Here is a 12,682-nt window from a genome sequence, read left to right as displayed (position 1 = left end):
TTTGTTTTTATTTTAGGGCATATGTCGTAGCTGTTGTATGGTGTATGTGTGTATGTGTGTATGTGTCAGTTATAGGACTATCTCAACGTTCCTTCTTAAGTGGGAGATTCTCATGCCCCCGTGCAACGCCTCAACGTGGCGCCTCGGGTGGAGACAGTTCCTTAGAAGCGACCAGTAGGCTAATAGGGAAGCAAAGCAGAACACCCGTTGGACCAAGTCCATTGAACTAAACACACACCTTCTTTCAAGGGGCCGTGTTTTGGGTGGACAACCGCTTGGCTGATGTGGTACAGAGAAGGAATATAGGAGAGTTTCCCCGGTGTGCTCGGCCTTTGGCTTCGCCTCTAACCCTAGCTACTTGGGATACGAGCCATCTGTACATTAATATCTGTTTTAGAACTTTCCCAGAAGTTTGTTTTTAAACAGGCAAATTTCACCAGGTTTATGGAGCCTAGAGTTTCTAGAGCTTTTCAAATCAACTCTTAGGCGCTTATTGTAGTGAACTACACTTTGACCCCCTGCAACATGAGGTGGGGGGGGGGAGGGCATATTTCGAACTCCTTTATTGGTAGTTTATAAGTAAATACATTCATAAACTAGATTGACGACTCCATTTTTATATATAGGATTTGCAGTATGTCTAAATGCCTGGCATTGACACATAGACCGTATGATTTTATGCTTTTCAGAAGTCTGGGGATCGGGTCCGAGTTTCTCTTGGTCCTTTGGTTCCTTCTCGCTTGTCAGTCAGATGTTGCCTGCCTTTGTTTAAGTCACATCACAGTGTTTATGTCACATCACAGTGTTTATGTCACATCACAGTGTTTATGTCACATCACAGTGTTTATGTCACATCACAGTGTTTATGTCACATCACAGTGTTTATGTCACATCACAGTGTTTATGTCACATCACAGTGTTTATGTCACATCACAGTGTTTATGTCACATCACAGTGTTTATGTCACATCACAGTGTTTATGTCACATCACAGTGTTTATGTCACATCACAGTGTTTATGTCACATCACAGTGTTTATGTCACATCACAGTGTTTATGTCACATCACAGTGTTTATGTCACATCACAGTGTTTATGTCACATCACAGTGTTTATGTCACATCACAGTGTTTATGTCACATCACAGTGTTTATGTCACATCACAGTGTTTATGTCACATCACAGTGTTTATGTCACATCACAGTGTTTAAGTCTCATTCGGTATCGGCTTTACTACCTGGCATCAAACATGACATGCTGATTTACGACCGGCGGTCAGTTGCCCAGTCCCCCGACCTTGTACTTGGCTTTTTTTTATGATTCAAAGCTGACCAGCACGGTCAGTCCCAGATGGGCAGTATATATGTCACGCTGACCGCTACCGTGGCGGAAATTTAAATAGGAAAATGAGGAAAAGGTTTCCCGTGACGCTTGCATCACGTCACAAAGTCTGCTCGACTAATCTTCCGGATTGTGTGTCCCGCCGGGGCTCTTGAATGGACACTGGTCAGGTGATAATGACGATCGTTCTTGTCTGCGGCTGACAGCTTACAAAGGTCCCGTGGCCCATTTAGCTTGAGTACGTGTAGGTGCCTTCCGGCACGTGAGGAGAGAATATTAAGAGTAATCTCCCTCTCTGCATTCAAGATAAAAGATGGCTGATTGCAATCTATGTTCTCATTTCTTGATTCTTAGAGAGTGCGCTTTCTCTTCATGACTTTAATATTCTCTTCCATTCTCTGCATGCCTCTCTTTCTCTCCCTCTTTTCTTATTCACAACTTACTTTCTGACTTTCCCATTTGTACTTCATGCTGAATGCCATAATAACTTTATTTCTTACTATCTATCTATCTATCTATCTATCTATCTATCTATCTATCTATCCATGGGCGTAGCCAGGGGGGGGTGTTGGGGTTCAACCCCCCCCCCCGAAATGAAATCCCCCCCCCCCGAAGGGGGGGGGAGTCGGAACTTAGTGACTGATTTTTTATTTTGATTTTGTTTATTTTAGGTGAGATTTTAATACTAAACCATCACTTGCCCCAGCACAACCAAAGGGGTTTTGAGTTCAAAACCCCTTACCAGGGCGGTTCGAGTTTAAAAACCCCTACCGGGGGGGGGGGGGGGGTTCTAGTTTAAAACCCCTACCAGAGGGATTCGAGTTAAAAAAACAACCTACTAGGGGTTTTGAGTTTTAAACCCCCTACCTGGGGTTTTTGCAGTTAACTCCCCCTCTTCTATAAAACAAAACAAAAAAAATGCAAACGAAAATCCCCTAATTCCAAGAGCACAGTTAAGGAAGATTTTGATTTTAAAACCCCGTCTAAAATTTACGATAAACCCCCTCTTTAATATAAAAAAAAAGCAGCTAATTACTCACTCAAAATGTTATGAGCGTGGCTAAATTGTTTTGACTCAGTTTTGAGTTTAAACCCCACTTCAGCGGGGTTTGAAGGTAAAAAATATCTCTTTAATAATAAAAACAAAGCAAATTATACACTAAAAATGTTATGAGTGTAGTCAAATGGGTTTTGAGTTTAAACTCCCCTCCAGTGGGGTTTGAGGATAAATTTAAATACATCTTCAGTGTAAGAAAAAAAGCAAATTAAGCACTAAAATTATTTGAGCATAGCCAAGCCAATCGGGGGTTTTGAGTTTAAACCCTTCTTCTACAGATGGCTTTTGTTTGAAGTTTAAAACCCCTCCAGATGGTTTTGAGTTTAAGATCCCCCTACAGAGCATTTTGAGGTGGAAAACCCCCAACAGAAGATTTTGACGTTAAAACTTCTCTTTTCGATATAAAATCTAAAGCAAACTACAGTCACTTAATTCCAAGAGCGTATTCAAGAGAGGTTACACATTTTTACCAGTGGCAGGGCTCCATTAATAAACTGCAGTGAATAGTCATCTACCGAAATCGAAAAACACTAAATGTAGCTCAACAAAGATGGCTAAGACAGATTTTAGGAGTCAGTTATACAGATCGGGTCTAAATCAAGGAAATCCTATGCCGAACTGGGAGTCGACCCCTTAGTAAGATTGTGAGAGAACGACGCATGAGGTTTGCGGGACATGTTCTCCGACAAAATGAATTAAGCATAAGAAGAGTTGCAAAGATATCCTAGTACAACTTGACGCCACTCATTCATGGAGGTCTTCATAGTAGGTGGGAAGATGCTTCAGACATTACCAGTGACAGATTTTTATGGAAACAGCTTAACGTCAAATGCTCCGAACGGCGTAGGAGGGTCTAAGTCAGTAAGAATATCACATTAGGTTTTTGAAATAAAACTTTTTAATAGCAGGAAAATGCAGTGTAGATACCTCAGAATATGCATTTTGTTGGCTTTCAATACCAGAAATAGTGCTTGGCGGCGGGGCTTCGCCCCGCGATGGGGAGCTCCTAGCGCTTCCCTAGACCCCCTTGCTAGTAATGGCGGGGAGTCTACAATTTTATGAAAATAGCTTGATGGCAAATGCGCCGAACGACGAGGGAGGGTCTAAGTCAGTAAGAATAACACATTAGGTTTTTGAAATAGAACTTTTTAATAGCAGGAAAATGCACTGTAGATACCTCAGAATATGCATTTTGTTGGTTTTCAATATCAGAAATAGTGCTTGGCGGCGGGGCTTCGCCCCGCGCTGGGGGAGCTCCTAGGAGCTCCCCCAGATCCCATTGCTAGTAATGGCGGAGAATCTACAATTTTTCCACTAACTCATGGAAGAACCTATTCTAGGGCACAATAAATGTCTTCCGAAAGAATGAAGGGTCAGAATGTAATAAAGATTTTGTACGCACACACACACACATAAATAGATATAATTTTTTTTCGCCGGGGGGGGGGGGAGAAAAAAATTATCTGTCTAGTCAACCATGGACACTGTTTTCACTCGAGTTGTAGTTGTCTGTCTTATCATTCAACTCTACTGCATTAGCGATAGCTCAATAATCTGACAAGGCTTCATGTCTAGCCTGGTGCAACAGCAATAGCTCAATGATCTGGTAAGGCTTCATGTCTAGCCTGGTGCAACAGCAATAGCTCAATGATCTGGTAAGGCTTCATGTCTAGTCTGGTGAAACAGCAATAGCTCAATGATCTGACAAGGCTTCATGTCTAGCCTGGTGCAACAGCAATAGCTCAATGATCTGGTAAGGCTTCATGTCTAGTCTGGTGCAACAGCAATAGCTCAATGATCTGGTAAGGCTTCCTGTCTAGCCTGGTGCAACAGCAATAGCTCAATGATCTGGTAAGGCTTCATGTCTAGTCTGGTGCAACAGCAATAGCTCAATGATCTGGTAAGGCTTCCTGTCTAGCCTGGTGCAACAGCAATAGCTCAATGATCTGGCAAGGCTTCATTTCTAGTCTAGTGCAACAGCAATAGCTCAATGATCTGGCTAGGCTTCCTGTCTAGCCTGGTGCAACAGCAATAGCTCAATGATCTGGCTAGGCTTCATGTCTAGCCTGGTGCAACAGCAATAGCTCAATGATCTGGCTAGGCTTCCTGTCTAGCCTGGTGCAACAGCAATAGCTCAATGATCTGGCTAGGCTTCATGTCTAGTCTGGTTCAACAGCAATAGCTCAATGATCTGGCTAGGCTTCATGTCTAGTCTGGTGCAACAGCAATAGCTCAATGATCTGGCTAGGCTTCCTGTCTAGTCTAGTGCAACAGCAATAGCTCAATGATCTGGCTAGGCTTCCTGTCTAGTCTGGTGCAACAGCAATAGCTCAATGATCTGGCTAGGCTTCCTGTCTAGCCTGGTGAAACAGCAATAGCTCAATAATCTGACAAGGCTTCATGTCTAGCCTGGTGCAACAGCAATAGCTCAATGATCTGGTAAGGCTTCATGTCTAGTCTGGTTCAACAGCAATAGCTCAATGATCTGGCTAGGCTTCATTTCTAGTCTAGTGCAACAGCAATAGCTCAATGATCTGGCAAGGCTTCATTTCTAGTCTAGTGCAACAGCAATAGCTCAATGATCTGGTAAGGCTTCCTGTCTAGTCTGGTGCAACAGCAATAGCTCAATGATCTGGCTAGGCTTCATTTCTAGTCTAGTGCAACAGCAATAGCTCAATGATCTGGCTAGGCTTCCTGTCTAGCCTGGTGCAACAGCAATAGCTCAATGATCTGGCTAGGCTTCATGTCTAGTCTGGTGCAACAGCAATAGCTCAATGATCTGGCTAGGCTTCATGTCTAGTCTGGTGCAACAGCAATAGCTCAATGATCTGGCTAGGCTTCATGTCTAGCCTGGTGCAACAGCAATAGCTCAATGATCTGGCTAGGCTTCATGTCTAGTCTGGTGAAACAGCAATAGCTCAATGATCTGGCTAGGCTTCATGTCTAGCCTGGTGCAACAGCAATAGCTCAATGATCTGGCTAGGCTTCATGTCTAGCCTGGTGCAACAGCAATAGCTCAATAATCTGGTAAGGCTTCATGTCTAGCCTGGTGCAACAGCAATAGCTCAATGATCTGGTAAGGCTTAATGTCTAGTCTCATGCAACAGCAATAGCTCAATGATCTGGTAAGGCTTCCTGTCTAGTCTGGTGCAACAGCAATAGCTCAATGATCTGGTAAGGCTTAATGTCTAGTCTAGTGCAACAGCAATAGCTCAATGATCTGGCTAGGCTTCATGTCTAGTCTGGTGCAACAGCAATAACTCAATGATCTGGTAAGGCTTAATGTCTAGTCTCATGCAACAGCAATAGCTCAATGATCTGGTAAGGCTTCATGTCTAGTCTGGTGCAACAGCAACACAGTTTCAATAGAAGGCTTTCCCCAGGAACATCTCTTAAAAAGATGATGAATACCCTTTACAAGGCATTACAATTTTGGCTTTTTCATCATTTGTAATATCATCATTGGCGATGTCATCATTTGTAATGTCATCATTGGTAATGTCATCATTGATAATGTCATCATTGGTGATGTCAAGCTTCATTGATTTCTAGATTTTAAAGCTCATTGTCTCTTAATTTTCTTTTCTACTTCAAGAGTTTTAAACTTCACTTCAACTGATTGTTTGAAATATTTGAGGGAGACCCGAACCATTTTCATTAAACTGCAATGCTAAAGTCTCTTTGTTAGTAGATTGAAATGACATTTCCTTTTTTTTTTTTTTTGAGAGAACGTCTGTAATTTATAAGATAAAATAATAAGACGTCAACCAGGTTTTTACAAGAAATGAGTGGACTTTGTTTGTATTCGCTAAAATAAAAACGTATTATTTGTTATATTGACTTTGTATTCTTTTTTTTTAATACTTCTGCTGTAATAATTATGTCATGTCGCGTCCTTAAAAGATTTGAACCACTGACTAAAACTGTTTTTGTGTCTCTAATGGGGTTAAACAAGCCTTAAAGGAACCCTTTTATCAGGAAGCTAATTATTGCAAGACGAGAGTCGAGTTATTGTATTATTTGCGACGCTGCAGCGGTTGGTTGGTTCGGGTGCAGACGACAGTTGCCCAATTGTCTGACACGAGACGACCAGGCTGCCAGTTAGTCTGACAAAAAGTGGGCGGAACTGTGTTGGGGTTACAGTTGAATCAAATAATGTCCAACATACTGTAAGTGGAAGCTAATGAACACTTGTCTATAGAGAAACTTTGTCAGAAATACAAGACAAGAGCCTCTTCAAATAAAAAGCGTCTTTATACAGAGGGTCAGAGGCATTCTATTTGTAGTGGTTGTCGCAGGGTTGTCGCAGGGTTTTCCAGATGGAATGTTTTTCCTACGTATGTAAACTGCAAATATCTTGCGGTGCAGGTGCAAATTCCATAAAAGTTATTTTTTTAAAAGAATGTCCGAATCTACCTTACATATCTGCTGAAAGTATCAGTAGGCTAAGTAGCAAGCCTCTCAAGTCCACACTCTCGGTGCTCCGCCTCTGTCAATGTATAAAAACTAAGAGAAAAATGACAAATACAAGAGTCTTGAAGTCGCGTTTGATTCACTTAACGAAATGCTATCCCAAAAAAAAAAAAATAGCTTCCAAGTCTTTCTAAACTCAAGCCCTTATTATAACATCATTTAGCTGAACTCTGGGCGGAACCAGACACAGAGTGGAACAGTACGCACGTCATAATGCAGTGTTTATCTACAGCGGCTAAAAATGACACTTCTGCAGCAGACTGGATTAGCACAAGAAGGTATAGTCTTGGTAAATAATTGTTGAACCTTTTCCCCATGATCTGTTCGACGCTACATACTGAGGATAAAGTGGACTGGTGTCTTAAAAAAAAAGTTGAAAAGACATTAAATATTTGACTTTCTGACTGTTTGTTTGAGATGCGCTGCGGATTGATCTTTTGATAACACACCAACAAGTTTAGAGGCAACAGAAACTTTATGGTACAGTATTTTCAGAAATAAGATTCAATATTTGTTATCTAAGTTATAGAAACAAAAGATAAATGTTGGACTCACATCTCTAAATCTAGAGTTCTGTGTTACTTCTGACTGGGAATCGACATTCGTTTTTTGTTTTTTCATAAAGAATGTATCAAATTCAAATTATATTTATACAGCAATAAAAAAAAAATAAATGAAATGACTCAGCCTCTTACATTGAAGTGTCACAGATGATTTGTATTAAACATTTTCTTAGGTCATTTATTCATATATATATATATATGTCAAGATCTTGATATCAGCTCTTGATGTCTATACGTCTAGGATGATTCTTACTGATGTAATTTAACTGATACAACACACGCATCACAAAATACTATGGATTAAAGACCACAATATTCAATAATGATATAAATCATGATCTCTGGACACAAATTTTCATAAGAAAAATAAATATTTAATTAACAACTATAATTACATATAATACTCATGTGATTCTAGAATTAAAATTTAATAATCACATAGATATTGATACTTGGCTGTAGGTCACGATGAACTCTCCATTTCTCTTGTCTCTCTCTCTCTCTCTCTCTCTCTAGTCTCTGCACGGATCCTGGAACCCAACGTCACAGTCCGCTCAATACTAGAGTGATATCCCCTTGCGTAGCAGGCAAGGATACACCATATATAGATCTACCGTCTCTGACCGTCAGACTGTCACTAAGACTCAGACAGTCGCCAAGACTGTCACTCTAAATAGACAAATAATCAAAAATATCGCTAACAACTAGCTAAAGCGCCATTCTATTTATTCATAATCAATTAACATCTAATACTAGATATATAACTAATAAAAACATTTCTTCTTACCCTGGTCCTTAAGAATTAAAGTTCCTACATGTTGTCTCTGGCAAACAACTCACACATCTTGGAGCCAAGATCGCGAGCCAACCTCGGCGACTTGCTCCCAATGTCTGTATGTGTCGTTCACCAGAAAACGCCTAGCATACGACACACGCCCCTGCTAAAACTACATGGCGTTGTGTCCCGATTGCCCCAAACTCTACTCTATATAGGCTGAGTATCTAGCCTACGCCTAAACTAACATTGCTAATGTCTGTCCCGACCCACATATCAGTCTCTCTACAAGACAAACACCTAACTGACATTGTCCTAACCTTTGTCTGGTCTCTGTCAAGTCTATCGGTGAGCTTTGATAACATCTATTAAACTAATTAATAACCCTTGCACAACACTGTGACATCTTCCCCTTCTCCTTTGACTTTTGTTGCAATATTTGCAACCAAAGTCACACTAATGCGACTGTCTAAACTGCCTCTACTACCTCACATTTTGAGAACAAATTCTGGAACTATATTGAGACATAAAAATAATGTTATAGAACACATGCAGCATTGCTAACCAAAGTCTTTAGGCAACTGTAGCACACTGGAATAAGATTATAAAATCATAAACAAAGTGGTTGTAATTAAGAAGAAAAAAAAATCAAAACAAACATGTGAACATCGTCATCTCATATATCTGCACTGCAACTGTCACAAACTTCAACTTTAAACATCAAATAATATAGTCATGAATCTCTGCAAGTAGATTTACAAAAAAAATATACATCAAAGTGAACATGCAATTCTGCCAATCAAATCTCGAGTGCAAGTAAAACACGAATTAATATAAAACTAAAAGTAAGAAAAATGATATCATCTAATCATGGACAAAGTTTTTCGGATTGCAAGCTCCACTTGCATCTTATTTTCGACCTAAATATAGAACAGTATAATTCAATATATAAGTAACTAAAACATAATGATAATAAAATGAAAATACAAAATTCATTAGCATCCCTATAATAGAATAGAAATTGTAAAATGGCTGTACTCACTGCCAGTGTCCATCACACATGTCGTATAAAAAAAAAAACAACGCTTTGTCATTTACTTCAGTGTCTGTTATGCACTCTCCTCCATTAGAAGGACTCACTTGACTCTTCAACAAACAACTCATGTTCCACCTTGGATACAAATGTCCTAAAACGTCAATTTTCTGAACTACCTAGATAGCGTGTACATTAATCGCCATAACTCAGCTAAAGCTCAAATATTTGCCAACAAAAAAAAATCTATGTAAAAAAAAAATCAATACCAATTCAAGCTCGTCAGGCCTAAACTTTAACATCTTAGTAATATCAAACGTTGAACAAACTAATCAAATGACCTTGATAAACTGATGATCTGTCAACACAGCAACATCTCACTGAAATAAAAAAATCCACGACATACCTAATGTCGGATATTCTATATAGAGCTATAGCCAACTATCATCAACACGTTCAAGCAAAAAAAATAGACGGCATACAAAAAACTGAAACCAGGCCCAACAAAACTCGAGACCCACTGTAAAAAAAACAACTCTTGCCGCAACAACAAAAAATCATTACGTCACCCTGTGACTTAACTACCATGAATCCGTACAACAAGGACACACCAGGTAAAAAAAATCAACGCTCGACCTCAACTAAGAGGGAGAAGAAAAACAAATGTCCCTGCCCTCTGGCATGGCACTGGAAACGAAATTCCAAAACTTCCATTAACAACTACAAGGTTTGATAGGCATTACTAAAATACATGGGTGGGGTGGACACTACATGACCCAACGCCATTGTCTGTCTCTCAAACCCCCTATCCCGCCTATCAAAACACCAAAATGGCAACAAAAAAAACAACTGGCCAACAGTACTGCTCACCTGGCTAACCATCTACAAAACTTAACAAGCTAAAAAGCAAGAAAAAAAAATAACTGAGGACAACGACACTATACGTTTGCCCAACGCGAACATACAGGTCCAACCCCCTTCTACCTTCTCCAAACAATAACTCGCCCCTGTCTGCCTGCAAAAAACACAGTATAAGCACAGTATAAATGTAACACTGCCCAGTGCAGTAATTATGCTTTAAAAATAATGTCCACCTCTTTCTATCCCACCTCTATGAAATCCCTAAGCTCCCTATCAAAAATAAAAACAAGAAAACTTACACCTATCTCACTACATCATACAGCTTACCTAAACATTGAAAAAACACGCGCTGAAGATAACTACGTTACCCTCAAACCGTGGATACACGAAGGCCCCAGGACAATGGGCGCAGGAATCAGGAGTGACAGTCTAAAAATAGATCATGTGTGACGTCCACTGCCAAACAGCCAATTCACCTGTACCACAACAAATGCTAGGCAGAAAACAAAATGTAGAAAAAAAAAAATCTTGAAAAATACAATCATGGTATTACAAGTGTAAACAGAAACTCTACTTAATGCTAATTCTAAGTAGTGAATATTCGTCCAAACCTTTACAAGCAAAATACAATTTTCTCAATACTATGATGGATAAAAAAATAAATGTCAATACTATATCAAGTATAACTAAAGTATTTTCACTTAAAGAAAAATAACAGGTCCCAGTTATTCATTAGCCCCCAGACATCATTAAAGTGTCGTAGAAAATTAAAATAAAACTTTAGACGAGGCCCCAATTGTCAAGATCTTGATATCAGCTCTTGATGTCTATACGTCTAGGATGATTCTTACTGATGTAATTTAACTGATACAACACACGCATCACAAAATACTATGGATTAAAGACCACAATATTCAATAATGATATAAATCATGATCTCTGGACACAAATTTTCATAAGAAAAATAAATATTTAATTAACAACTATAATTACATATAATACTCATGTGATTCTAGAATTAAAATTTAATAATCACATAGATATTGATACTTGGCTGTAGGTCACGATGAACTCTCCATTTCTCTTGTCTCTCTCTCTCTCTCTCTCTCTCTAGTCTCTGCACGGATCCTGGAACCCAACGTCACAGTCCGCTCAATACTAGAGTGATATCCCCTTGCGTAGCAGGCAAGGATACACCATATATAGATCTACCGTCTCTGACCGTCAGACTGTCACTAAGACTCAGACAGTCGCCAAGACTGTCACTCTAAATAGACAAATAATCAAAAATATCGCTAACAACTAGCTAAAGCGCCATTCTATTTATTCATAATCAATTAACATCTAATACTAGATATATAACTAATAAAAACATTTCTTCTTACCCTGGTCCTTAAGAATTAAAGTTCCTACATGTTGTCTCTGGCAAACAACTCACACATCTTGGAGCCAAGATCGCGAGCCAACCTCGGCGACTTGCTCCCAATGTCTGTATGTGTCGTTCACCAGAAAACGCCTAGCATACGACACACGCCCCTGCTAAAACTACATGGCGTTGTGTCCCGATTGCCCCAAACTCTACTCTATATAGGCTGAGTATCTAGTCTACGCCTAAACTAACATTGCTAATGTCTGTCCCGACCCACATATCAGTCTCTCTACAAGACAAACACCTAACTGACATTGTCCTAACCTTTGTCTGGTCTCTGTCAAGTCTATCGGTGAGCTTTGATAACATCTATTAAACTAATTAATAACCCTTGCACAACACTGTGACAATATATATATATATATATATATATATATATATATTTGTGTTTATGAGGAAATGAAAAAGATGAAATCCATGTTTTATTTTGTAATTTTTATTCAGAGAACTTTCAATCTAAATAAAGAAATGTCAGAATGTACACACAAGACGTGGCCCTACTTGGAAACGGATTCGTTATTCTTCTCCTGTGTTCTGCTACAACACATGGCATTCACATCCCTTTCGAGTCCTTGAAAAATAAATTGAACACATACACGGAAGCTATGTTTGTGTGTAAGACTGCTAGGGTAACTTGACCAGAGACACACCATCCATATAATCCAAAGGTTTTTAATTCGTTCAGGTCCCCGGCCGTGTCACAACTTACAAGGACTAATCCATGGATCTCTCCACACTTGGTCATTCAAGCTGTCGCCTGCCAACCAACTTAGAAAATAAAAAAACTTTTTTAGTTATTTTTTTCCCTGCCCTGTTCAGTTTGGCCGACATAACAGAAGAGAATACTTTGCGTTCACTATCATTGAACATACAGGTGAATCTAAAATCTAAACACTTTACCTGTGCGTGTATACAAAGGCAATGTAGCTGAGCGCTCTGGACTGACTGGACATGTTATCAAGTAATAACTCTGACAAATACTGCGATGCTTTTTTTTTCATTGATGATAATATTAATAAACCCTAACTTCTTTTGTTTTTAAATATACATTTTAAATGTTTAGAATAGTACATTTTAGTCTTATCTTATTTTATCTTATCTTATAAATTACAGTCTTCAAAATTTTACAACTTAAAAATCAAATGTAAATAG

General features: G+C 39.2%; 1 protein-coding gene and 1 long non-coding RNA gene across 4 annotated transcripts in view; one reads left to right on the top strand and one right to left on the bottom strand.

The window, feature by feature from the left end:
- The window catches only part of LOC106069424 (four-jointed box protein 1-like), a 158,280-nt gene that overhangs the window by 40,564 nt on the left and 105,034 nt on the right, over window positions 1-12,682 (top strand). The window contains exon 1 of one of the 3 annotated variants that reach the window (XM_013229081.2): window positions 6,973-7,349. The exons of the other annotated variants lie outside the window; for them this stretch is intronic. The gene's annotated coding sequence lies outside the window, so the exon portion shown is untranslated. Of the gene's footprint in view, window positions 1-6,972; window positions 7,350-12,682 lie in introns of those variants that run through there. 3 annotated transcript variants of the gene reach the window in all.
- LOC129926996 (uncharacterized) lies at window positions 7,785-11,874 on the bottom strand. The gene is made up of 2 exons (XR_008778704.1): window positions 11,487-11,874; window positions 7,785-11,368 (listed from the first exon to the last, which is right to left on the bottom strand). It is a non-coding gene; the product is annotated as an uncharacterized LOC129926996 (long non-coding RNA).

Source organism: Biomphalaria glabrata, chromosome 6, assembly GCF_947242115.1.
Source record: "Biomphalaria glabrata chromosome 6, xgBioGlab47.1, whole genome shotgun sequence".
Taxonomy (NCBI): Eukaryota; Metazoa; Mollusca; class Gastropoda; family Planorbidae; genus Biomphalaria; species Biomphalaria glabrata.
Note: the sequence above shows the minus strand (reverse complement) of the source record. Positions and strands in the feature narration are given on the sequence as shown.